This window comes from Rattus norvegicus, unplaced genomic scaffold (assembly GCF_021556685.1).
Source record: "Rattus norvegicus strain SHRSP/BbbUtx unplaced genomic scaffold, alternate assembly SHRSP_T2T haplotype2-0000026, whole genome shotgun sequence".
Lineage (NCBI taxonomy): Eukaryota > Metazoa > Chordata > Mammalia > Rodentia > Muridae > Rattus > Rattus norvegicus.
In genome coordinates, this window is record NW_028238785.1 from 1,016,530 (window position 1) to 1,044,524 (window position 27,995).

Genomic DNA, 27,995 nt, shown 5'->3' on the forward strand with positions numbered 1-27,995 from the left:
AGACAGCGCTGTAGAGGATCCTAAAAGGATTACTTTAGTTTGAAGGGAAGGATAAAATGCCAGAGGAAACAGGAAATAATTTAATAAAACTGTGACAGTCAATCAAAAGAAGCCAATAAAAACCACAAAAATTAACAAAATGACAAAATTTAATACATAGTTTTAAATAATCGGGGGCTGGGGATTTAGCTCAGTGGTAGAGCGCTTACCTAGGAAGCACAAGGCCCTGGGTTCAGTCCCCAGCTCCGAAAAAAAGAACCAAAAAAAAAAAAAATAATATTTGCATGTCACTAAACTCAATTCCCCAGTAAACAGACATACAGTTAGCCAGAAACAGGATCACCATCATGAGAGATGTAGAGGATATACTAGGGAAACAGACCTAAGACACAGGTCCCTATAGCAATTCTGTGCAGTTTCTCTATCAATAAAAACCAACAAGCTCTAGAGGTAAATGTTTGTGTTAGTGCTGACCTACACCACCAGACATATATTTTCTTTTAAGTAAATAACAAAATCATGGGGCTTACAATGTAATCAAATATCCTGAAACGTGAGTTTGCAGTGTTCCCTACACTTTTTAAATCAAGTCTGACTACCATTTTGGTTGTTTCCAATCCTGTCTGAGTGCATCATCAAGGGAATCCCAAGGGAAATCAGAAATGGGTTCTTGAAGCTGTTGCACAGGGCCAGTATAGACCTAAGTACCACAGAGGAAACCTTGATTCTTATCACAAGGGATCATTCACCATCCCTCTTGTCACATAACTTATGGCAAGATGTCACCTCTCCTGACCTTAGCTTCTTCTCCTAAATGCTGCTGAAGGGAAGATTTGGTGTCAAGGGTTCTGGATTCAAACCACACCAACACTGAATTCATTTAAATAGGTGTAGTTCATTGAATGCACACACCAATACAGTTCAACCAGAGCAACAGCTCACAACTGTGTACTGGACATTGCTATGGCCCAGCTCATTGCAAGATCCACATGGGCTCATGCACAAGTGCTGGAAATGCTGCTGTCTATGGCCCTGACTCAGGGTTATTATTTTCTTGGATTCTAATGGGTCCTACGTGAAACTCATAGTTGGGGAACTTGTTAAGATTAACAAATCTCATAACATACAGAACATAAGAAGGTATGTTACCAGCACCACACAGTTCAATGTCAGATTTTTTTGTTTTTCTTAGTTTGTTTCTTGGCATCCATGATGTGGAGGCATATTACAGAACAATAGGAAAGAGCTGGCTGCTGTGTAACAAATTTGCTGCTATTAAGGTAGGTATGGGGGCAAGACCTCAGCAGTAGCCCTTAAGATGGGAAGGAGATGATGTGTTTGATAACTGAAAGGAACTGCCTCAGCTGTGTTTCTCTGCCTGCTCAGTGCCCACTCAACATCACTCTGTCCCTGAAGAGGAACTCAAGGTCTGCCCCCTGCTGCCTGTGAGCCAGGACTAGGCACAGAAAGGCAAGGCCACAGTGCTGGTTTCCAATCCCTCAGTAATGCTGGATTTCCAATAATGTACTTGTATACACAAATACTGTGTGGTAAGTTGCAAAAGATACTAATCATTTCTCATATAGGGCAGCAGTTGATTGACTACAACTAATTCTATTTAAGAAAAGAGAAAGAAACCTGGCTCTTGTGGAAATATACAAAGAAATATCTATGGTGGTGGGGAATGAATTCTGCCATGGACTGAACTCAGAAAAGAGGGGTTGGAAGAAAGATGCATGGTTAAATAGCCCACCAGGTTCATATTGTGTCAACTTGATTTAATCTAAGGACAAAGAAGTGGAGTATCTCTGATGGCTTTCTTCTAATCCCTTGAAAGGATCCCTGGGGATTGGCCTCAGTACATCACACTTCTTGATGGGGCAACAACACTCAAGGAAGCTTGAGACTGTCATAGGCACAGTATTATGCTACATATACAGAGTAGATAATACTAAGATGTTCAGATGGTGGTATCCATTTGTATGCACTCTTAATGTGGACCTAAGGAAAGAGAGAGATCAAGGTCCTTAGAATAGAAAGATCAGTTCCAGTTTTTTTTTCTACCATTCCAAACTGAACGGCTGGTAGGGAGAGAATGGTAGATAATCGAGAATTAGTAGATGATGCTTTGAATGAAGTGTGGGTTTCTGTGCTGGTTTTAGACAGGATCTCAAGTATCACATGTTGCCCTCTCCCTGGCTGGCCAGGTTCACTCTGAGCTCAGATGAACCTCTTTCCACTTTCCAATACATAGGCTTACAAGAGTGGCCTCCAAGGACTGTGAGGACAGCATTAGCCTTTGACAGTTGAGGTGTGTAACCCACAACTATAGTTTTAGCCACGTTTTCCCATGTCTACCAGCTATTTCAGATTGTTGCTGTTAGATGCCTGACAATCAAGGACACAGAAAAATACCCTGATAGAGAGCAAGGACATGGTGATCACATCCTTGCCTCTTCTGTATGTTCTGGTTGAGGTCTGTTAAAATTCCAATATTGCAAAAATCTTTATATAGGGCCCATCACATTAAGGGTCACTATGCACTGTTCTATCTAAAATGGCCTAATCAGAACTGACTACCATATAACACTTCCTGCAGTCCTCATATGAGAGAGAAGCTTGAGCTTTTTGTTTTGACTTTTTCTCTTCTCTTTCTTTCTTATTTTTTGCTATATAAGTTGCTATATGAATTTGCCCCCAAAATTTGAACTACGGAAGTGATCTATCAGTGTTAATGTGTGCATTCTATAAAGTATTCATTATTTACTATGATAGATGGTTTTGTGTTTGGTGGGGTGGCCATTTCCCAGTGTACAGGTGCTGGGACCTTGCTCTATCCACTTAAAGGATAAGCACCATTTAGCCGTTTATGTGCATCCCCTATATCTCTTGACTATTTTATTTTTCTGATAAAAGCACATGATGTATCTTACTCAGGCCTGTGAGCAATGCTCCTTTGGTAACATTGGTAAAGAGAAGAGAACCCCATAAGCAGCATGAGGTTCCCTTCACTCGTGGTCCCAATATTGCACTTTCCTCTGCCAACTGGTCTCCACACTTTTCCTAGCACCATAAAGTCATCAACTCTTTCTCCTAAGGAATATTCTGGCAATTGTCGATTGCTAAGCACATGACTTCATGAGTGTTCCCCTAATACACACGCATGTTGTAACCTACCATGCAGACTATTTCTTGATGTGATTTAAAGCACCTGTACAGAATGAGACAGGAGAACTTTTGACTGCATATTCAAGCTGGTGTGAAATCTCAGGAAGTTTTAATGGCTAACATTGGTGAATGAGGACAATTTGAGTTAGGATGAGACATTTTGGGGCAAGATATGGAAGGAAACATTCATTTAGATGCATAAGAATTACTAAGGTTTTTATAATCAAGCCTTGAGGAAAATTTGGCTTTGGAAGCAGGAGATGCTCAGTGACTCTGCCCCAGGAATGTCTCCTGGAAAGGGCACCTCTGCTTATGCTCAGTACAGGGAGAACATTAGCAGGGAGGCAAAGTCTGCTCCCCATGACATCTGCTGTCCCTTCTTGGACATTCTATTGTCTCCTAGAGAGTTCTGGCATCCTCTGTGATGTCACCAGTGTTGTAGTGACAACCAGTGCCCTAGTTTCTCTCAGTCTGAGTCTGGCGGTTACACCCTAAGACATGTTTTCCTGTCTTCGCAACCGTTTTGGGAGGGGGAACGTCGATTGTGGAGAGACTAGAGTGAAGGAGTCTGGCCTTTCGTCTCAAAGTAATGATGGACAAAGACAGCACTTCTGGGGAATGTTGAGTAAGTTCTGGGCAGTGTATTTTGAGCTTCCTGTCAGGGGGTGCTGCAGGCTTAAGCTGACCTTTCTAGCAATGGGCCACAACAACTGGAGCATCTGAAAAGGAATTGAATTTCCATGAATATCACAATCCCTGAAAGTCAGGATTTCAGAACTTTAGTTTCCCCATCCCCACTGGGAGGATATGGTAAGGCCAATGATATTATACTGTGAACTTCTGGTCTTTACTTTTCAGTTCATTTGTTATGTTACATTGATATAATAACACCATCAGGAGTCATGGAGGGTCCACCTTTTCTGAGTTTAGACAGGGCAGCAATGTATTTCACTATCATTGCTTCTTTAAATACAGTGGATATCTGACAGTAGGAACACGGGGAGAATTGTGCTCCAGGCAATAATCTTATGTTCTTAGACCTTCTCTGATTTCTTCTAATTGCAGGGTCATCGTTAGCTTTATATATTAGAGGTTGTGTGTTACAAACATTTTTCTAAAATACCAAAACTATTTGGAATGTGTAGACCAAGATTCAGCCTGTAACCCAATGGCACTTCGGGGTTTGGTATTTCAAACAGGGGAATTGATAAGTCTGTTGACCATGTCCTCCCTGGAAATGCGTTTTAAATCCAAAGATATTGGCCTAGAGTATCAAGGTAGGACATCTGAGTGTCTCCAATCACTCAAGTTTTGTGAATGGTGAATTTATCATCTGAGTTCTGAAACCACAGGGGTGAGGGTCCTGAACCAGCTGTACCCTGTTCAGCTGATAATAATCCTGGAGAAGCCATCTCCGTGGTACATGTAAGCACGTGATGTCCGGCATAGGGAACACCTGGCTGCTTACATCTCTTGGTCTCTATAGAGTAGTGGGAGAACTGAGATCCCCTGAGGAGGCCTCTTAAGCATCGACCAATCGTCTAGCAGTGACACTGGGTTCCAGGCTTGTTCTCCTGTTTAGGCCTCACTGTGGTCTATGTACACTCTATGCATTCTCCCCATGCAGGTTCACTGTGTCCTTCTACCTACAGTCGCTGGGAGAGAAACATCATCCACTGGAACTGAGCTAAGCAAGAAGCAGGCCAAGAAGGAAAATAAGAGGTGGATTAAAGAGCTGCAGCTCATTACAGAGGAGCGAAACGACCTGAGAGATTGCCTGATGTTTGTGACAGAGAGATCCATGAAGAACAGGTATGAATCGCTCCAAACGCTCTTGTTCCATTCCTGGGTGTTCAATGTCTCCTTCATCTTATCCTTTTAAGGTTTTGGGTTCTAGAAAGCTGTGTCTCTGTAACGACCCCTTTTTAAACCTCACCTCCCATATAGAGGAGATTCAGAACCTGACCCTTCCTGAGGAGCCAGATGGAAAATGGACTCATCTGCTTCCATTTATTGAAAAGCAGAACTTGTGGTCTGAATGAAGAATTCGGGGATAAAGTCAGGGAGAGTGAGTGCCCAGTGTGCATTTGCAAAGCCCTTGACAGCTGGTGGCTTTGCAAGATTGTAATTGCAGTCAGTTTATGGTGAGTCTCTGTACTTGCTAGGCAGGGGACTGAGTGGTGGAAGATCCAGGCAGCAGCCTGAGGGGGTTCATCTCAATGCTTGACTAGAAGGTCTCAGGCTCAGGCCTGTTTGTTTTTGTCTGTGTGTCTTGCCCTCTGAGACAGCAATGGTGCATGCATTTCTCCTGGTTCTCACAGTGCTCTCTGTTTCCATATTTCTCTTTCTCTGTTTACATTTCTCTTTATTTGTGGCTGTGTCTCAGTCTGTGTATGTGCATGTGCACACATTCAAATGCATATGTATAACATTTATATGTTTATATTTCCCTCCAAATTTGAGTCTACGGGTCTATGTCTTAGCCTGAGTATTTACCCATGCTACACTTTCGTGGAGATGTGAGTGCTTTGTTCTGGGAGCCCCACTGTCAACAGCACAGTTCTTTGACTGTGTGGTCACATTTGTCTGTACAGTTGTATCCATTGGGCAGATTATTATTTTGTGGCCAGATGTGATCTCAACTCCATAATTATGTGTAATGCCTGTCTCTACACTATTAGTTATTCAGAATGAATAATTCCTGTTGTCAAAACAGGAAAAATCAAATCACATTTTCTGGGTGTGTAGGGGAGTACCCGGAAGAGCTGTGGCTGAGGCTTTTGATAACATAACTGTCTTGACTCCAGGTCCAGTCTTCTGTATTGAACAAAGGGAGCCATGGAACCCTCCATCTGGATGCTGAGCTTCCGGTGTCCTGGCCCCAGAATAACAAGTTTCTGAAGCTGAAGAAGATCCCAATATATAGAATTCAGAAGGTGTCCTTCCAGGGCTGGGGTAGTACAGGACCCACCCTAAGTTCATATATTCCTAAATGCTGATGTTTGCTGTATTCTATCATTTGGGGCCAGACCCCACTTCAGGCCAAATCCATATTATGAAGACCTGGAGAGAATGGAGGAGGTGGTCATGTCAATTCTGCACAACTTAGAGATGGAAAACACTGAGATCCATGAGAATAGCCACAAGCTGAAGAAGGAGATTACCTTCTCTAGGTAAGTCCTGGTCAGAAAGGCTATCACCTGTGGAATGGCCATTTCTGATTTCTTTGTTCTGGATTGGATGGTCTTCAGCTGTGATTCTATCTCTTGTGCTGTTTACACATCAGTGTGCCAGGGTCATTAGGACTCAGTTTTCAGTTCCAAAAAAGACTGTTACTCATCCCAGGATTGTCTAGGCATCTTCAGAAGGCTCTAGATAGAACAGCACTGATTGAAGTCAGAAGAAGGTTTTAGGCTGACCTGGGCCTCTGGGGTCATACCAGGTTTTACAAAACTCAGTGCGTGGACCACATGGTTAGAATGACCTTCTCTTGGTTCTACGGACCTCCTTTGAGGGTGTTGGCCCAGTACTAATTGATGTTGCCCCCATGCATTGGGCTTTCATGGATAGATGTAGATCCATGTTCTTTTTGAGAGATTTGGACCCTATTTGATGCTTGGGCCATAAAAATTTTCTTCTTCCCTGAATTGGCTCTTTCCTGTTTCTGCAGCAGCCTTATATGTATCAAGATGTATTCTACGTCTTCATGGGTATATGGGTTCTAGGGTTGTTAGTGGAACTTGGAAGTAGGAATGGGAGAAAGGGGCAGCAAGATCTTACTATGCAGAATGTATTTCCAGTAACCTGCTCAGCCGCTCCTGATGGAGAACACATGTATGAAGAACTTCGTCACATCTATGCAGGAGAGCAAGGTGGTACAGATTGATTGTGCACTGATACAGAAATATTTGATTGAATTGAACAGAACGATAAATATGAATAGGAGAAGACCAGAAACCGCCAGACCCCAGCAATATCTGGTAGGAATAAGCAGCTGTGTGAGCTTAACAATATCTGATACCATTTTCCAATTTCATACATCTTTGCTTTCCCCTACAAGCTTTCTAATTTACACTCCCAACGAGCCAATCATGGCCTGTAATGGAATTGTTCATTGCTCTGTCTATGTACAAGTATTCTGGGAAGGTAACCACTTTTCAGAAACTGAACTATTGGCAAGTATATTTTGCTTCTCTTTTTGAAGCTGCAGTCCAGAAATGGTGACAGATGAATAACATACCTCATTATGGCATGACTGTGTGATATGCTATGTAGAGTTTTCAACAAGGTCTTGGTCCTGTGACAAATGACATTTTGTGGTCATGTGACCTCCTAGGTAGGAAGCACCGTTGTGGGATAAGAACCAATTGCAAATGTCGAATTCATCCTTGTCATTGACTTTTTTTTTTATCTTGGTGACATGTGGACATCTCCTTTCTTCCTGCAACCCAATGAGGTCTCTTCCCATTGCCCTGTTCTTGGTTTGCACTGGTATAAGTCTGGGTCCCAGATTGGCAGGCCACATTACTGTGATGCTTGCTGGAGATTTTCCCTGCCCGCAGAGTTAACAACAATGATATCAGTTAAAAGGTCCATCTCGACTGTCCAATAGAACTGAGGTGGTAGAAGGCAGCATTCTGACAGCTGGCTTGCATTTCCCCACCAAATCAGTGTCTGAAAAACTGCCTTCCTCTCCCAGGTCTCAGAAAGTGCAAGAGAGCTGGAATTGGACACACCCCAGTAAGAGAGCTTCCTGAAGAATAAGTTGCTTTCTCAGGAGTCCCCTGCTGACAAACATCCTGACTATTAACAACATTTTTTGGATGAATATTCTTCCTCATAGTTAATTTGTCATTGCTTAGAGACCCTAAATTTATATATCACTAAGCCAGCCTGACTTACTGAGGTCTTACTCACTTTCTTCTTTAGAAATCACCACTTAAGAGACACCTTGGGGGACCGCCTTTCATTATGTGTGCTAGAGGAGAAACAGCAATACATCTGTGCTTCTAAATGTTCGTTAAGAATATGATGTTTAGGGGCTGGGGACTTAGCTCAGTGGTAGAGCGCTTACCTAGGAAGCGCGAGGCCCTGGGTTCGGTCCCCAGCTCCGAAAAAAAGAACCAAAAAAAAAAAAAAAGAATATGATGTTTAGAAATATTCTGTTATGATTTTCATTGAAGTTTTCTATTTGTTGTTTCATAGTTATATGCTCTTGTTACTATTTTTCATTTTTAAAATACTTTTAAATATTTATATTAATTCATTTTAATCCTGTTTTGTTGTAAATTGTATTTCTTATCAATAAAAATTGATTTTAATCTCTTGACTCTTAAGACCATCATTCTTATTCAAGGGTTCTTTCTGCTCCTGTGGACTTAGAACTGACAGCTGGAGATGGATCTCTGCATGTTCCAGGGAGCCTGGGCTAAATAGTGAATTCAAAGCCAGCAAGGTGTACCCAGTGTGAAGTGTCTACTGTGTGGATAATGTGGCTGTCTCTCAGATGCACACTTTACTATGTAATCACTGCCATACTTTACCCATACTGTCATGTGTTCTGCTCACCTTAACATATAACAGTCTGCATCTCACATTCATTGTTGACCCTGTGCCCCACATATTGAGTAATATACACTCATTGCTGTACAGCTACAGAAAAATTGACAACATTCTCAAAGGAATACAGAAGTCATCCTAATGGAGAACCATGTGCTTCAGCTTTTCTTGCAATACAGCATCGATATTTACCCCAGAGATTATGACCTTCAATGTCATGCTGGGAAACAGGTTTTGACAGATGGTCTTGTCCTTGACCAGAAGTATGCTGTGTTTTTATTGATGTAGATTAGACTTACTTTTATCATTTATGTCAATGGGTCTTTTTTTCTACAGTCTGTCTGTGGCCTGTCCTGGGTGAATTTCCCTCATAGTCCAAAGGAAGGAATCCCATTCCCCGTTGTATATTATTGTTAGGGACCACGTGGTTCCTCTGAGAGAACAGCCGATGCTCTAACCTCTGAGTCGTCACCACAGCTTCTTCAGGTGGCTTTTGTCTTTCCAGGGCATGTGCTGTATTAGGTGGACAGGATCACCTCCAATTAAATAGATCTCAGGAGATGTGTGTTCACAGGGAACTTACTGAGCCGTGCGTGCTCAACGTGTTAGGTTGCCAGACATCCGTACAGGGCTCTGGTGTTCCCACTGCTCATTGTTGGTCAGGATCATCCTCCAGCACCACTTAGTTTCCATATTAGAGCAGATCTTTCACCTATTACCAATGAGGACCATGTATATTATTCACATCTGATAAAATACAGAATAGAAACTAACTTCCTTTAGGCCAGCTTGGCATAATGAATTCTTTTGATTGTTAGCAAGAAACTTATCTTTATCTAAGCAGTTTAGGGAGGAACCTCAAGGGCATCCATAGTGAATGCAGCCTATAGCTGTGAACACAGGTTTCTTTTGGAGAGCAGGCCTGTGCAAGCCCAGAACCTAGGTGGGACAGTTCAAGCTACCCTTTTTCCACGGCCAATCTCAGATCACATTAAGAAAGTATTTCTTCCAGGTGACTGATTTCCAATTTATGGAATTGAACTAACTTACTGAGAGTGGAGGTGACTCAGAGAGTTAAAGTACAGAAGGAATAATCCAGAATGTCCACAAACAGTTGCTGTCACCCCAGGGCTTTTAAAAGCTCAGCACCTAGAGAACTAATGTAGTCTTTGGTTATTCTCAAGCTTAGGTCTTCTACTCATTATAAGCTAACCATGACACAAAAAGAGTCATCTGTGTCACAATAGAAACTAGTTGTCACTAGATTAACACCACACTATCACATCACTACCGTGTTTGAGGTTCTCAGTTACTATCTAAGAACCTGGAAGTGACCTGGGTCTTGCTACACATACTCATAATTTATGTCCACATTGTCAGCTGAGAGTCTTCATACAGCCTGCTCTGTAATTTTGTAGAAGATTAATAGTGTTCTTGTGAGCACAATGTGATTAGGAAATCGGGGGATCCCAGGAACCTCTCTGAATTCTAGCCCTCCATGCACTGTCAGATGCAGCCAGAGGACAAGGGGCTGTCGGTTCCAGGACTCTCCACATCCCTGCTGGGGTGCCATGCCCAGACTGGAGAGTGAGGGTCGGTCCTGCTGTCCCCAGTCCCTCATGCCCAGAGCCTATCCACTGGCTGGCTGGGCTTGGCTTTCCTGTGCCTGGCCCTCCTTTGCCCATCCCTGCCCTGCCTTGCCCTGCCCTGTTGACTCTCACTACTTAGGCCAAAGAATTTGAGATTTGGGCTCTCTGGCCCTGCACTCAGAGCCTCTGGGAAGCAAGGAGACCCAAAGGGACAGACCCCAGGCCTGGCCCTGGAGTCCTGCATCTCCCCCTACCCAGAGGTGTATTCCACAGTTCTCCACTCCAAGTTTAGTTTTCAGGGACCCCAGCAGGTGGCGCTCGTTGCTGAGCCTCACATGTGAGCCTGGGATAGTGGTGGGATGTAAAGTGCTGGAAGTCTTTCAGAAAATCCAGGCTTTTCTCAAACTCTCTGACCATCCAGCGCCCTCCCTGGTTCACCCACCCTGTGGAAGGTGGGAATCCACTTTTGGATGTCCTGTGTGACTTTCCCTGCAGAATGGGTTCTCCTGCAGGATATGCTTTCACATGCTTCTTTAAAAGCACCTGTTCCTCAGACATAGATCAGCTGTGAAAACAGGCTTCTTCAAGTCAGTGTGCGAGCTCCCCCTCCCAGCTTAGAGCTGCAACACCATAGGATCCTCCAGCCCCAGTGCTGGGTGAGTCCCCCAAAGGACTTAGAGCAAAGTGTTTCTTCTGAGAAGTGACTTAGAACAGAAGGCTCAGAAGTGACAGTCAACCCCCAAGTGCTTCTTCCAGGAGAAAGCAACCAGCTGTCCCTTTGAAACAGTGGTGGCTCCCACATGACCCAGTTCTGTGATTGGAGGAGATTTTCTGGTACTTTGTTGCCCAGTCACAGTGGGGATACATTCTTGATCCATGCTCATTCCTACAAGAAAAGGTCCTTCTCCCCACCCAGGCCTTGAGTTGAACCCAGGTACTTAAAGATCAACGGACCAGAGAGAACAGAATGCAGTCCAGGGGAGAGGAGAGGCCAGAATGATCTTAAAGCAGAGAAAAGCCCCATATCGGCCATCTAACAACTTTAGGGTTTGTTCATAGTGTGTACTTCAGAACCTTAAGGTCACATTTTCTGATAACACTGTTAGGAGAAGCAGAAGTCTACTGTGGGTGGGATTGTCCCAAGCAGGGAGGGGATCTGACTCTGCAGGCCTGGCCACCCTCTGTGTTCTCCTGAAAATAACTGTTGGTCAGCTGTAAATCTGAAGTGAGAATTGTTTTTTGTCAACTCAAACGGATGACATTTCAAGTCTCACACACTATGTGACTTTACACACAGGGGACTTGAACTTACTTCTAGAGAAGTGACTATGGGCCGTCAGAGGGAAACCATTCTTAACTTTAGCATTCTGTCTGTATAACAGTCTACAGGGACTGGCTTCCTGGACAGACATGTTCAAGCAGACTCACATTGTTATGGGGAAAACCTGAGGCAAGAAATGTCCTGGGGACAGTGATTTCAGATTGTGCCTTTAGCCAGGAATCTCTGTTGTCCTTAAGGCCTGCTAAAACATGTAACTAGTTCAGGGCATCTCTGGTCTGACAACTGTTCCGGGTTCTCCTGAGAAGAAGGCCTTACTTTAAAAGTATTTCACAGATGCCCTTCAACAGAGGAATGGATACAGAAAATGTGGTACATCTACACAATGGAATATTACTCAGCTATCAAAAACAACGAGTTTATGAAATTCGTAGGCAAATGGTTGGAACTGGAAAATATCATCCTGAGTGAGCTAACCCAATCACAGAAAGACATACATGGTATGCACTCATTGATAAGTGGCTATTAGCCCAAATGCTTGAATTACCCTAGATCCCTAGAACAAACGAAACTCAAGACGGATGATCAAAATGTGAATGCTTCACTCCTTCTTTAAATGAGGAAAAAGAATACCCTTGGCAGGGAAGGGAGAGGCAAAGATTAAAACAGAGACTGAAGGAACACCCATTCAGAGCCTGCCCCACATGTGGCCCATACATATACAGCCACCCAATTAGACAAGATGGATGAAGCAAAGAAGTGCAGACCGACAGGAGCCGGATGTAGATCGCTCCTGAGAGACACAGCCAGAATACAGCAAATACAGAGGCGAATGCCAGCAGCAAACCACTATAGGTCCCCTATTGAAGGAATCAGAAAAAGAACTGGAAGAGCTTGAAGGGGCTCGAGACCCCATATGAACAACAATGCCAAGCAACCAGAGCTTCCAGGGACTAAGCCACTACCTAAAGACTATACATGGACTGACCCTGGACTCTTTCTCCATAGGTAGCAATGAATATCCTAGTAAGAGCACCAGTGGAAGGGGAAGCCCTGGGTCCTGCTAAGACTGAACCCCCAGTGAACTAGACTGTTGGGGGGAGGGCGGCAATGGGAGGAGGGTTGGGTGGGGAACACCCATAAGGAAGGGGAGGGGGGAGGGGGATGTTTGCCCGGATACCGGGAAAGGGAATAACACTTGAAATGTATATAAAAAATACTCAAGTTAATAAAAATAAAAAATAAAAAAAAAAAGTATTTCACAGAGCAATGTTTCTCAACCTGTGGGTCGAGACCCCTTCCCAGGCCCTTTTTTTCTGATACTTTGCCTATCAGATAAGTTGCATATTATGACTTACAAGAACAGCAATATTAGTTACAAAGTCGTAATGAAATAATTTTATGGTGGGGGTGACCACAGCATGAAGAGCTGCATTAAAGGGTTGCATCATTAGGAGTGATTTGAGCCACTGCCATAGAAGCTGACAGATGGGAACAGACTCCTCAGATGAGTAGAGACCCACGACAAGTGATACTGTGTCCCACCCTAGAACCCAGAGGCAGAATCTACCCCAGGAGTCTGTGGGTCACCTTGTCTTAAATTCTTCCAGGGTCAAGAATAGCATTGATCATCTCAGCAGAGTCAGCTTGCACAGCCCACATCAGGCCCATGGCTTCCCTTTACAGAGAAGGATGTGGGTCTGAGTGACAGCCAGTGAGACTGAGGGGACCCTGATACTCATTTGCTTTGAGCTGTGGTTTCTTCACCTGTAAAATGGACGTGTTTCTGCTGAATTGGGTTGTTGTGGAGATTAACAGAACATACAACCTGCTCAGTGTCTGCCTGGCATGGACCCTGCTGGTTAAATGGAAGTTGTTCATGGTGATGCATTTAAAAGAAGAATCTCTAGCCCCATAGTGTTAGATCCCGGGTTGTGGGGAGCAGGTGTGGCGGCAATCCCAAGATGGCGCCCGGGACTGCTGCCAAGTCTTATGACTAGCACCTGACTTCCTCATACATCCAAAAGTAAGCCACGCCCATCGTGTGAGCTGCGCAGGCGCACCATGACACAAGATCAGGCCATTTGGCGTGGACCTATGAACTGAGACTATGTAGACTGGACTGATGGGGCGTGGTTACTGGTTTTTTAGTAGGGAGTGTCCTTGGGGGTAGGAGATTGCTGCTTGCATGCAGAAAGAAATAAATGCTGAATAAACTGCTTTGAGAAGAACTTCGTGGTGTCTCTCCTATCTGCAGGATGGAGACAGAGACGACACCGGTGTCATACAGGTATTGTAAGCATTTTGTGACTCTACGACCACCACAGATTAAAACTGAAGGCTCTTGTTTTAAATTAAAAAAGAAAGAATCAAGTATAAATTACTAATATGAAAAAATCATAGTCAGAATTGAGGTAATTCCTGTGAAGACATTTAGTTTTTCATTATTTTCTCCTTGAGGACTTCTCAAGTGTCTTTCCAAAATGTGATGGCCACACAAATGGTTCCCAGCGGGTGTGATCTCTCTGTCCATGGGCCTTCCCAAAAGCTGCAGAGCCAATGTGTTGTTTTACAACACAAAATTCCAGACATTAAGTTTACCAATGAAGTCTCAGGAATCAGATGCTGAAGTCAAGTAAAGCTCCCAACTATCCTTCCTAATTCACTGACCTCTCAGAAGAAGAGCATTCTTGTTCCCTCTGCACACTTTCTTAAAAATCCTTCAATTCAAAGACTTTCCATTGCATTAGTCATCTTCATTTCCTTTCAAGATATGCCTTGATCTCCTCTGGACCTAAGTGCACGTTTTACCTTTGCAATGAAGGTGTGTAGTAGGTGAGTCATATGGTAATAAAGTCCATGTTTGCAGTAAACAAACAAATTTTTCTTTAAATGTCTGTGCCATGGCAATGCTATACCACACACTAGTTTTTCACTAAATAATACATTCATAGAGATCACCGTGTGATCTAATATTTTGTAACATAACTTAGTAATGTTCTCTCTATTATAGAAATCAAGTTCTCACATGTGTATTCTGGTCTTTTTCTGTCATATCTGAGTACATCATCATGGGAATCCCAAGGAACATCAAACCTGGGCTTTTGAAACTGTTGCATGTGGCCAACTGGGAATCAAAACCACCCAGGAGACTACGGATACTTGACACACATCAATTCCCCTCCCTATTTTCATATAGTTTATGGGAAGAGGTCACCATTGCTGACCATGTTTCATTATCCAACGTGCTACTAAATAGAACAGTTGGGGTAAAGGAGGTCACCCACAAAGCATAAACACCCATCTCAGATAAACATGTATGGTTCATTGAATCTAAACATCAATGAATTTCAGGACACAATTAAATGTCGAAACCTAAGGATAATAGATAGTGAAGAGAATTAAGATTTCTAGTTCATAGGTCCAGTAAACACCTTCAACAAATCATAGCAGAAAACTTCCATAAGGTAAAGAAAGAAAAGACCATAAAGGTACAACAAGCTTACAGAACATCAAATTAATTATACCAGAAAGAATTCCTCCATTCACACAATAATTAAAACACTAAATGCACAGATCAAAGAAAGAACATTAAAAGGGGTAAGGTATTGAAGAGCTAAATTTCAAAAAGTCAGTCACAAACAAAGTGCTTACATGCCTGAGAGAATTTGAGATAGGGTTCACCGACCCGGCTATCAGCCCCCAAGGACACTGGCCATCTGGAGCCACCCCCTCCCCTTCCTTCACTCCCTGAGGATGAGTCATCCCCCTGCTGAGTGAGATGAGTCACCCTACCCACATTGCTGAGATGCTAGATTACACGTATTCTTTGCTGATGTAACTCCGCACTAAAAGTAACTGTGCACCATTTGAATCAGCCAATCATGTGTAACAGCGCGAAATCCCCTGGCTTTCCCTATATAAACCCCTGCCTTTAGAGGCTCGAGGTCGGCTCCGTGAGATACGTGTCGTCCCGAGATCTTGTTAATAAAGCTACCTCTTGTTGTTACATCAAGATCGGCTATGCGTGTTTCCTGGGGCAAGCCATAAGGAGACTGGAGCGAGAGTCTCACCAAATTTGTGGTTCTTTCAGTATAAACATCCAGTAACAAAAAAAATTCAGACGTATCTGAATTACACCAGACTTCTCAACAGAGACTCTAAAGGTCAGAAAATCTTGGGCAGAGCTAATGCAGACACAGGCTCCTATATCCAGCATAATCCTCAATCACCATAAATGGAGAAACCAAGATATTTCTTGTCAAAACAAATTTAATGAATAATTTTTTTTTTCCGGAGCGGAGGACCGAGCCCAGGGCCTTGAGCTTGCCAGGTAAGCATTCTAACACTGAGCTAAATCCCCAACCCTACAAAACCAAATATAAACAATACTTTTCTCTAAGAAAGCACAAAAGAGGATAATAGGAGGAAAACTCCAAGACAATAAACTAAACTATACCCAAGAAAAACCAAGAAATTAATCATCTCTCAATAATTTCAAAAAAGAGAAGCACACAAACATAATTTCACCTATAACCAGAAAAAGAAGAGAATGCAGCAATCATTGGCTTTAATATCTGACCAGATCCTCTTTCCCTAATCCCCAAGCTCCCAGGGGCCAAACTGCCAGCCAAAGTGTATGCAAGGATGCTCCATGGTTCAAGGTGAGGCCTATTGCCCCACCAAATGCAGATCCTAGAGGTGTGAGGTGGGGATGGATATGTGTGGGTACAGGAGCACTGTCACATAGGCAAAGCTGAGCAGAAATGGAATGTAAGGTTTGATGAAGGGAGTGTGGAAAGTAGGACAATATTTGAAATGTAAATAAATAAAATAACTAATTAATAAAAAATAGCCAAAAATAAAATAACAAGTAAAAAGGTAAATGAAAATTTAACCAAACCAAACAAACAAACAAACAAAAACTCCTGTAGTGGATTGGCCTAATGCTGCTTGTATTTTAATGCTAATTTGTAGAACTCAAGACTGGTTAACCCCAAATAACTGACCCTGCTCCCAGTTAACTGTGATTATAAAGAAGCCAACAGCCAACAGCTGCACAGCAGAGAGATGGGGGAGGTGAGCTTTGAGGGCTTTGCTAGAGAGGATCATGAGGAGGGAAGGAGGAGGAAGAAGCTGACATAGTATAAAGGAAGAACATGTGTGATGGAGAGGAGAGAAGAAGAGGACAGCAGCCATGGTTAAGGGAGAGGAGAGCCTGGTCCTGAGGGCTGTCCAAGGGGAACAAAAACAGTCAAGATGCTACACAGTCAGTAAGAGCAGCTCTCAGGCGAGCAGAGATCAGCAGAGACCCCAGACCAACAAGCTACTCAAGCATAACTCTATCCAAACTCCCTCTCAATATCCCGGGTCCTCCATGGGCCTGGCCTCAGCGTGTGTCCTGCGTCAGCACATGTGTCTGTCTCAGCTGACATCACTCTGCCCATCAGCCCGAGCCCAAGGAAACAGCGAGAAACCACACAGCCCACCAGAAGGGTTTTTGCTGTGGTTCTATGAAGTCCCAACAAATGCAGCTCAACTACAGAATGCAAGGCAGACAAATGCATGTGTGTCCTTAGTGCAGAACCCTTCATCACATGTCCTTTCACATGCGTGCTTTAGCAGAACATCCTTTTACCTGCATCTGCCTCAGTGAAACATTCCTTCACACATCTGCCTTAGCCTTTCACCTGTGTCCACTTCAGGGAACCAATCCTTCAGGTGTAGAATTTCTCTAGATTAGCAAACCGCATACAGAACATTCAGAACAAAACAAGGTGTGTGGTCAGCATGTCCTTGAGCCAAGTCCCTTCTCCTCGTCAGTGACAGCAGGCCTGTTACAGCAACAATATGAAATGGCTGGCAGGCATGGAACAAAATGGCAAAGGTATTCTGGGGGATGTCACACCGTACCAGCCAGCAGCTCAACTGAATTTTTAAGTTTTGATGGTACAAGTGAATATACTTGACCTTCAAAAACTGAGAGAGCCCATTATAGTATGAACTATATAATCTAGGCCAAGACCACCTCTAGGGCAAAGGCCCTCAGCCTGTGGGTCGTGACCCACACAGGGTCTCCTAGCAGATAGTTTACACTACAATAAAGATTCATTACAGTAGCAAATTTACAGTTGTGAAGTAGCAACAAAATAATTTTGTAGTTGGAATCCCCACAGCATGAGGAACTGTTCTAAAGGGTTGAGGCCATAGGAAGGTTGAGAAACACTGCACTAGGAAATTATGTTTTCTTTCTCTTTCATATTTTTCAGACAGAATCTCAAACTGTAGCTGAGATTGGCTTGGCTTGGAACACGTGTGTAGTTCATGCTGGCATCAGTCTTATGGCAATTCTCCTGCTTCAGCCTCCTACTCAGGAGCCTACCAGGGTGAGATCACAACCACGGGTAATGTGATTGCTGTTCTTGGCTGTCAACTTGAGTGTACCTGGAATTAACTAATGCCAAATGGCTTGATGCCCTGTGAGGGGAAGATCTCTCTCTCTCTCTCTCTCTCTCTCTCTCTCTCTCTCTCTCTCCTTCCTTCTTTCTGTTTTCCTCTCTTCAACCCCCTCCTTTTGGTCCTCCTCCTCTTCTTTGGTTTTTTTGAGACAGGGTTTCCCTGTGTAGCTCTGGCTGACCTGGAATTCATTTTGTAGACCAGGCTGGCCTTGAACTCAGAGATCCACCTGCCTCTACCTCCTGGATGCTGATGCTAAAGGCATAAGCACCATTGGATTTTTTTTCTTAATTAAATTTTCTGAAGCAAGAAGACCTACTTGTAATCCAAATCTTGGAGATCAGAAGATAAAGCTTTAATTCAGATCTTTTGAGATGGAAAGGCCCACCTCTAATCTGGACCACACCATCTTTTTTCTTTTTATTTTTTTCATCTTTATTAACTTGAGTATTTCTTATTTACATTTCGATTGTTATTCCCCTTCCCGATTTCCAGGCCAACATCCCTCAACCCTTTCCCTTCCCCTTCTATTCGGGTGTTCCCCTCCCCATCCTTCCCCCATTAGCGACCTCCCCCCAACAATCATGTTCACTGGGAGTTCAGTCTTGGCAGGACCAAGGGTTTCCCCTTCTGCTGGTGCTCTTACTAGGCTATTCATTGCTAGGTATGGAGTTGGAGTCCAGGGTCAGTCCATGTATAGTCTTTGGGTAGTGGCTTTGGTTGGAATTGTTGTTCATATGGGGTCTTAACCCCCTTCAAGCTCTTCCAGTCCTTTCTCTGATTACTTCAAAGGGGGCCCCATTCCCAGTTCAGTGGTTTAATGATGGCATTCAGCTACGTATTTGCCGTATTCTGGCTGTGTCTCTCAGGAGAGATCTACATCCAGTTCCTGTCGGCTTGCACTTCTTTGCTTCATCCATCTTATCTAATATCTGTATAGGTATGGGCCACATGTGGGGCCGGCTCTGAATGGGTGTTCCTTCTGCCTCTGTTCTAAACTTTGCCTCCCTATTCCCTGCCAAGGGTATTCTTGTTCCCCTTTTAAAGAAGGAGTGAAGCATCTGCATTTGGTCATCCTTCTTGATTTTCATGTGTTCTGTGCATCTAGGGTAATTCGAGCATTTGGGCTAATATCCACTTATCAATGAGTGCATACCATGTGTGTTTTTCTGTGATTGGGTTACCTCACTCAGGATGATATTTTCCAGTTCCATCCATTTGCCTATGAATTTCATAAAGTCATTGTTTTTGATAGCTGAATAATATTCCATTGTGTAGATGTACCACATTTTCTGTATCCATTCCTCTGTTGAAGGGCATCTGGGTTCTTTCCAGCTTATGGCTATTATAAATAAGGCTGCTATGAACATAGTGGAGCATGTGTCTTTGTTAAATGTTGGTGCATCTTTTGGGTATATGCCCAAGAGAGGTATAGCTGGATCCTCAGGTAGTTCAATGTCCAATTTTCTGAGGAATCTCCAGACTGATTTCCAGAATGGTTGTACCAGTCTGCAATCCCACCAACAATGGAGGAGTTTTCCTCTTTCTCTACATCCTGGCCAGCATTTGCTGTCACCTGAGTTTTTGATCTTAGCCATTCTGACTGGTGTGAGGTGAAATCTAAGGGTTGTTTTGATTTGCATTTCCCTTGTGACTAAAGATGTTGAGCATTTCTTTCGGTGTTTCTCAGCCATTCGGCATTCCTCAGCTGTGAATTCTTTGTTTAGCTCTGAGCCCAATTTTTTAAATAGTGTTATTTGTCTCCGTGAGGTCTAACTTCTTGAGTTCTTTGTATATTTTGGATATAAGCCCTCTATCTGTTGTAGGATTGGTAAAGATCTTTACCCAATCCGTTGGTTGTTGTTTGGACCACACCTTCTGCTGGCAGCTCATATCAAGGACATGGAAGAAGGAAGTTTGCTATATTAATTTGCCTACTTCTTCAGGATTCCTGCATGTACTGAAGAGCAGCTGAAATATCCAGCCTTATGGGGTCCAGGAGTTGCCCCATAAACCACACAAACTCTGACCTCACTTAGAGAGGGATGGTTTTTTGAATGCTCACCCTAAGACTGATCATCAGAGACGTAGCTGAGAATTTGTCAGGCTACGACCCTGGACATTTTTCTATGTCAGCTTATAAAGCCTAAATCTGTGAGCTCATAGGCAGGTGCTGGAAGGGCTGTCTGGTTGTCAGCCCTGACTCAAGCCATTTTAGACAACAAAGGTTCATACTGACTTTTTATCTGTTTAAAGATTTATTTATTTATATATAAGTACACTGTAGCTGTCTGCAGACACACCAGAAGAGGGCATCAGGTCTCATTACAGATGGTTGTGAGCCACCATGTGGTTGCTGGGATTTGAACTCAGGACCTCTGGAAGAGAAGTCAGTGCTCTTAACCATGGAGTCATGTCTGCAGCCCTCATATGGACCTTTAATTTTATTGGTCCTACATGAAGCTTTAATTATGAAATTTAAGATTAAGAATATTAATAAAAAATAATGCTTATGCCAATATTACTCTGGGACTGGTATGCCAACTCCATTCAGGCTGTGTATGGTTATCTCTTTTCCTTTGTAATTTTATAATTTGTCATTTCAGGGTATGGTGAACTCTTTCAACAAACGCTTGTCCTTGTGGATGGTATTCTATACCAGTAATATGTACAATATGGTATCATTGACAAAATGGTTTTTATTTTTGCTCTGATTGGTATTTTATTTCTCCTTTACAAATTCCACATAATAGAAAGAGGCTTTTTGATAACATTGTTAACTTTGCTGGAAATGATCATATAATCATTTGAAACAGCACAAATGTGCACATACAGGACTGAGGTTTCTGCAGCCTGTAAACACCTCTGTGGGTTTAACAAGGAAAAAAAGCAATTAACTGACAATTCAACTGTAACTCTTAGAAAAACACCGGTTTCCTTACCAAGCACGAGTGTCCTCTACAGGGACCTATCATCCCAGATGGCAATGAGTTCAAGCCTAGGGCAGCCAGTAGCAGCTCCCCACACCAGCTCAGAAGACCCTCCCCACCTAGCACTTCTTCCAAGTGCTCCTTAACCTCATCACAGGTGACAGCAGTCGCCCCAAGAGAGGACAGAGCAGCAGACACAGTGGTGGTGGTTCCCGAGTGTTGTGTGCGGCATTTCATATCCAGCGTCTCAGGAACGTGTCCATGCAAGCATGCGTACCATTCTTTAGACTGCTCCCCTAATTTCTTGAGTGAGGGGACCAGGCCTTCCTAATTCACTTTAGGTGCCTGGAATAACAAAGTATTTCACCAGAAGGGGTGTAAGCAGTGCTATCTGATAAGAATACGAAGAAGGAAAAAGCAGATATCTTAAAGAAAACGTGTGTTCTACTCACACTAAAATATCAGACCAATGCACAATATACTGCAAAACTGTAACACAATACGGCCAAACACAATGTTCAAATATTGAACTGTTCAAGCATGTGAAGATCATCTCCTGAAAGACAAACTGGGTTCTTATTTTGTAGCTACCTTTGTGTAACTTCAACTGCTGTCCCTCAACAAGGTCTGACACTGTCTTGGTACTTGTTAGGAAGTTGGATGAGACAATTTAAGCTCAACAGTCAACTCCCGGGATCTCCCAGCGCTCATTTTCAGCATTCGTCCGAGGACTGGGCATCATCTTCATCCCTCACTTCTCGGTATCTCCCTGAAGACTCCCCTTCTGGATTGTAGCTCTGCATTGTAATATTCAGTCTCTCAGCTAGTTTCTGTGCTGCGAGCTTTGCCCGCATCTTCTCATAATTCTGCTTCTGCTCTTTCTGCAGAGCCAGAGACTCTTCTATGGAGAGCAGCTGTGCAGGCAGGGGGTGGAGCAGAAGAAGGCGAGCTGCTGTGACATCATCAAGATGCTGCCTAGCCCTGCGTCTCTGCTCTTCTGAGGAAGCAGGAGACTGAGCCCTCTGACAATGACTTGTTGAGTCACTCTGTTGTGTGGGTAACACATTGGTCTTAAACTTATGAGGAGGGGGCACTGGGTTTCTAGCTCGCATTTCTAGCACTGTCATGTAATGAGGCTTCTTAGGAGTCTCACTCTGCAGTTCTGGAAAGTTCTCAGTGCTGGTGTTTTCTTCTGAGGGTTCAGTCTGGTCTGCAGTTGTGATCTTTTGCAATTTAGTGATAAACAGACTGTCGACGCTGCTGGAAACCTCTTCCGCTTGACTTGAATGCTGGGGGAGATGTTCATTAACTTCAGATGGGGGAGCCTGGGCTGTGATGCGGACAGACGGGCTGGTACTCACTGTGCAGCCAGTCTCCAAAGTCTCTTCATTGCCTTTGTGAGTGAGCTGTGTAGGTCCCTGAGTTTCTGAGGTTGTTTTAGATGATTCAATGTCTACTGACGAACATTCAGGAACTAATGATGAAGTATCAAGCATCAGGTCAGAATTCTGGGCCTTGTCTATGTCGGTATCAACTCTTGTGGTTGCTTTATGCCTTAGCTTACAGTCATCACTAACAGGATGAAGTAGTTCAGTTCTCCCTCTGACCTCTTCACTTTCTGAAATGGCAGCTTTCAGTTTGGCAGTGGTGTCTGAGATCTTTTTACCTTTGTCGGGCAATTTGCAAATGAATTTTTCTTTGCCCAAAAGTCTCTCCTGGCGCCTCAACCTCTCCCGCAGCTCCGCCAAACTCTGCCGCCCCACGTCCTCAGGAACCGGGGGCTCGAAGCCTCGGGGTAGGGAGCACATTGTGCATGGGCTGAGGCTGGCCCCGCAGGCAGGGTTCCCCAGCAGGGCCCATGGAGGTCGCAGGCTCCGTGGCTGCGGCAACTCTGGAGCACGTGCAGGAGTCGCCATTTTCCTGGAAGAGCCGACAAAATTGTTTAAATTGATAAGAAATATATGTTGGTCCATAATCAGTTTTAATTTTAGAAGGCGGTCCCATAACAGCAGAAGTTTCCAATAGATGCTGTATAACATGAGCAGTGCGTACTCCTGGCAATGGTGTAGCCCATACAAATATTGAAAAATTATCTATGCTTACATGGATATATGAAAGGCGACCAAACTCAGAAATATGGGTTCCATCCATCTGCCACGATGTATTAGGTTGCATTCTTCTGGGATTAATTTCAGATGCAATACATTTTATAAGTGAAGGCTCACAAATACGACAATTAGCAATAATTTGTTTGGCTTCAGAATAGGGAACCTTATATTTAATATGCAAATATCCTGCATTGGCATGATTATGACTGTTTTCTTCTGGGGTAGCAAATGCCACTAATTGATCTACCATATGATTGCCATGTGTTAAAGATGCTGGCAATCTTGAATGTAATCTAATATGTGTAATAAATATTCTAGAGTTTCAGAATAACAATAGTCCTTTAATATGTGAGAATAACATTTAATATAGGCTTAGATGTAGAAACAACAGCAGTTGCAATATTCTGTACTACTCCTACAACATAAGCTGACTCGGCTATAATATTTTTACATCATGAGTAAAATCCGGCAATACATTAATTACTGCTAATACTTCATTTTGTTGAACTGACCCAAAAGAAGATTCTTGCCCCCAAAATTTATCTTTGGTCCAATAAGCCATCTGTCTTAGATCTTTGGTCTTAGAGCCATCTGTAAACACAGTAACGGCAGATGGTAATGGATCAACAGAAATTAGTGTATTTATTACATTTTTTTTTGTGTTTTTAAGCAATCCCAGAATTTACTATGGGGAAAATGAAATTCAGTATTTCTAGTGTAAGGAATCATGGCTAATTGAAAAACTTCAGACGTCTGCATTAAATATTCCACTTTATTTTTGCTTAATGAGAAAACAAAAGCAGCACAATCATATCCCCACAGTGTAACAGGTCTTTGTATGCCTTGCTGAATAATGAAAGAAATTTGTTCCTCATATATTGTTAATGTTTTGTTAAAGTTAAATTTAATATATATCCATTCTAAAGGCAACTCATCTTGAGCTAAAGTGCCTATAGGATATTCAAGAGTATTTCAATGTATAATTTAATAACTCTATCTGGATCAATACGTGCCAAAAATGCATCTTTCCATTTTCAGAGAAGATATACTTACATGCCTTCATATAAGCATTAATATCCCCAGTCTCCTTTATAGGTAATTATGCTCTCCTATACTCTTCATTAGCATTTTCAAAAGCAAGCATTTTCAGCAGTTGTCCTCTAGCTTCCTCTCCTACCATTGTTCTTTCCAATGTTAATTTTAGTATACATAAAAACTTAATATATGGTTCATAGAAAGTTACTGCCTTTTTCAACCAACCACTATCATCCTTTATAATAAGTTGGTTGGGCCACACCTTGAACCGATGATAGACATTGTCCCAGGATAGACATTCTTTATCAGCAGGTCTCAGGGTAGAACTGGATATGTGACCCTGTTCTACAGTACTGTCCAGAGTGGTAAATGCAGCTTCTGAAGAGGAATGCAGGCCTGGCCTCTAGACCTCCACCTTCCAGGCCTGTCTGGAGAGCCTGATGCCCTGGCAAAAGAGACTCCTTCTCTCCAGAGGAGCACTGCAGTCAAATGACATCTCAGTGATGAAAACTATCAGTCCCCAAAGGCATGCCACTGAGCAGAGATAGCCTCAGTCATGCACCTCTGCCCATCCCCAGTTCCTCATGTCAATAACTCAACCCTTTCATGAACTAGATGGCAATACTTGAGGCAGGATGATCAGTAGTTTACTGGCCAATCTGGGCTCTATGAGACACTCTCCCTGAAATCAGAGCCAGCAGGAAATTCAGTATGAAAGCTCTTTGTAGCCAAGCTCAACAACCCGGTTCAGAGCCTGGGACCCCACACGGTAGGATAAAGTGACTCCCATGCTTTTTCCTCTACCTTCAACACTCATGCTTTGGAATGCACACCCCTACAATGAGATCAATACACATGGAATAAAAATTAAACAGAAAAATTAATGAAGACAATGCAGACAAGGTTTTAAAGGATCCTGGGAGTCCTCACTCTGCACTTCCCTTTCCTTTGCCTTGGGAACATCACCTGCACCAGAGGCTGAGACTTCCTGCAAGAGAGAGAGGAGAGATGCACTGTTCATTCCGCTGGAGCTGTGCAAAGACCAGAGCCACCCGCCTTTTTCTGATAGTGGGAACTGGGCCCAAGTGTGGGGTGCTCCTACTAGAGGCACCACAAGAAGAGGACCACCTTCCTCAAACCTTCCTAGAAGTCAGAGCACTGGCTATGGACTTCCCTCAATCCTCAGAGGACTCTCTTTCAGTGATGGCTCAGAGCCTCTTAGGACAGAGAGGGACCAGAGCTTCCCCCCAAAGCAAGATCCCGGTCTTATCTGACAGGTATGAGGGCTTAGGGATGGGACAGAGGATGTGACAAGGTTACATGTAGCACAGGGGCTAGGTTAATAAAGAAATCAAAGAGGAAAGAAACCTGGAAGATTCCTCATCTGTTCTTTTTTGCTCTATTCGTAGGGATGAGGTGGCAGTGTGGGGTAGAGGACTATGACACAGCACAGCCTTCTCTGCTCATGGTGAGCTTTCTAGGCTGCCTGGTCACTGTGACCAGCATCTTTTCAACTGTGCCATTCTACTACCAAGGCTGACACAACTGGTGGACCATGTAGCAATAGGACTGTACTGACTTAGGGACATTTGGAATCACACAATGATCATGTGTCACAGATGGGTTTCTTTTTTTAGAAAAGGATTAAAACAAAAACTATTTTGTCCATATGAGTGAGTACACTGTCCCTGTTTTCAGACACAACAGTAGAGGGTAGAAGATGAGATTAGAAATGGTTATAAGACACAGTGTGGTTGCTGGGAATTGAACTCAGATCCTCTGGAAGAGCAGTCAGTGGTCTTAACCACTGAGCCATCCCTCCAGCCCCAGTATATTGTATTTTCAATATTGTTTGTTTTTATTTCTTTTCTCACCTATGTCTGTATGGCGTTTCTGTGAGTACAGGTACTCATGTGCTTGTGTAAAGGTCAGGGACAACCTGAGCACAGGTCCTCACCTTCTACCTCTCCTCCATGGCTGTGTATGCTAGGCTAGCCCTTCCCCCTAATCCTAGAGACTGTCCACTTTAGGCTCCTATCTCCCTGTGGGAAGTGCTGGATGACAGACACTACTGCATTCAGGTTTATGTGGCTTCTAGGGACCTAAACTGTTGTTGGGCTTGTTCAGCATGAAAATAAACACCATTTCACAGCCCTAGCTGGGCCAGGCAGCACACAGGTCTTTGCTGCTCTTGCAGAAGACTTGAGTTCAGTCTCCAGCACCCGAGTCAGGTGGCTCACAACAACCTGAGACTCCAGGTCCAGGGACTTCCAAGCTCTTCTGGATAAACCTACATGGCAAAAGCAGGGCTGGGAGCTGGAGGCTTCTGGTGTTGGCTTCTCCCTGCAGTAGGGGGCAAATCATGGGCATGTGAGGTAACATGGAATCCTGTAATTCTACAAAGTGCAGAAGCTCCTGATGTCCCTCATGGTGCCCTAGAGCCTGTCCACCACACATGGAGGCTTCAGGAACATGGTCTTTTCCTGACCTGTGTGCACTGTGCATCCTCACTCTCTACCCCCTGCTTTTTGGGGTTGGAAGTCTCAGGTGTAGGAGGCGCCTACCATAGGCCTCTTCTCTCAGCATTTCAGCATTTTACCCACTTGACCTTCACCAAGCATACTTTGCTCTACACAGTTACCTCAGCCTGTGACCCTCATCCTCCAGACTCTTGTGAAGCAAACACCCATGGGTGTGCAGCTCTCATAGTTAGCCAGGCTAAAGGGGAAGGCAGCAAATCCTTCATGAACTCTACAGCTCCCGAGGCCTAGGAAAATGTCTATACCGGGGCTAAATTCATGCTGCCCTGTAAGACTACATTTTTCCTTTAAACAGAAGGATGTGTGGTGGTGGTGGCACAGGCCTTTGATCCTAACACTTGGGAGGCAGAGGCAGACAGATTTCTGAATTCAAGGCAGCTTCCTCTACAGAGCTAATTCCAGGTCAGCTACACAAAAAACAACACTGTCTCCAAGAGTAAAACAAAAAGAGAAAGAAAGAAAGAAAAAAAGAAAGAAAGAAAGAAAGAAAGAAAGAAAGAAGTGAAAGAAAGAAAGGAAGGAAGGAAGGATTCATATTTTGTATACAATGAGATGCCTGCCTGTCTATACCTGAACCACCATGTTAACTATAACTCTTGTCACATCTGTATTAATTCAAATACTGAAGGCCAAATGGTTAAATCTTAATGACTATACAATTGGGGGGTGGTGCTGAAGAGATGGTTGGTTTAGTGGCTAAGAGCAGAAGACCAAGGTTCAGTTCCCAGTGTCCACATGGTGGCTCCTATTAACCTGTAATTGCAATTCTAGGGAATCAGTCTGGACTTCACGGGCACCACACATACCACATGGTGCACAAGCATTTATTAGGTGAAACACTCAGGCCCATAAAAATAAGTATATAAAATATATGGTTAACAGACACTGTGATTCAGGAAGTTCTTAGTGACTTTGGTTATCATTTCTCTCTCCCAGAGACCTGTCTTCCTCATGCTCAGCCTCCCTGGCTTCTAGGACATTCCCTAGCTCAGTGGAGCATGAAGTACTCAACACCATAAGCCAAGCATTGCAAAGCCATCTGCACCTTCACTGCTACACCTTCTCCATGGCTGTGTCTAAAGGGAGAGACTTGGAATCTCACAGATGCAAGGCCAAACGTGTTGGGCTATGTGAGCCCAGCCACCCAACAGTCAGATCTACTCCTGTCCTTGGCTATGGCATGAGGCTCTTAAGACAAATTAATCTGAAGGATCTCAACAGCTATGCTGTTAGACCTCTCATTGCTCTGCCCGACCTACAAGCTCCTTTACTGGCTCAAATTCACACCTGAACTCCTCTCCTGCCTCAGCCACCATCAGCTCTTCTACTCC

At 43.6% G+C, this 27,995-nt stretch overlaps 2 protein-coding genes and 1 pseudogene across 8 annotated transcripts in view; 2 read left to right on the forward strand and 1 right to left on the reverse strand.

Annotated features, from left to right (window-relative positions):
* Positions 1-27,995, forward strand: part of Speer4cl6 (spermatogenesis associated glutamate (E)-rich protein 4C like 6) — a 261,843-nt gene that overhangs the window by 98,033 nt on the left and 135,815 nt on the right.
* On the reverse strand, positions 21,694-23,958 carry LOC147997914 (DNA-directed RNA polymerase II subunit GRINL1A pseudogene; annotated as a pseudogene). The gene has a single exon (XR_015647503.1). The product of XR_015647503.1 is annotated as a DNA-directed RNA polymerase II subunit GRINL1A pseudogene (transcript).
* LOC147997915 (disks large homolog 5-like) overlaps positions 21,955-27,995 on the forward strand; it is a 50,461-nt gene continuing 44,420 nt past the window's right edge. For all 6 annotated transcript variants that reach the window (XM_087601510.1, XM_087601509.1, XM_087601508.1 and 3 more), the window contains exon 1: positions 21,955-22,016. The gene's annotated coding sequence lies outside the window, so the exon portion shown is untranslated. The remainder of the gene's footprint in view (positions 22,017-27,995) is intronic.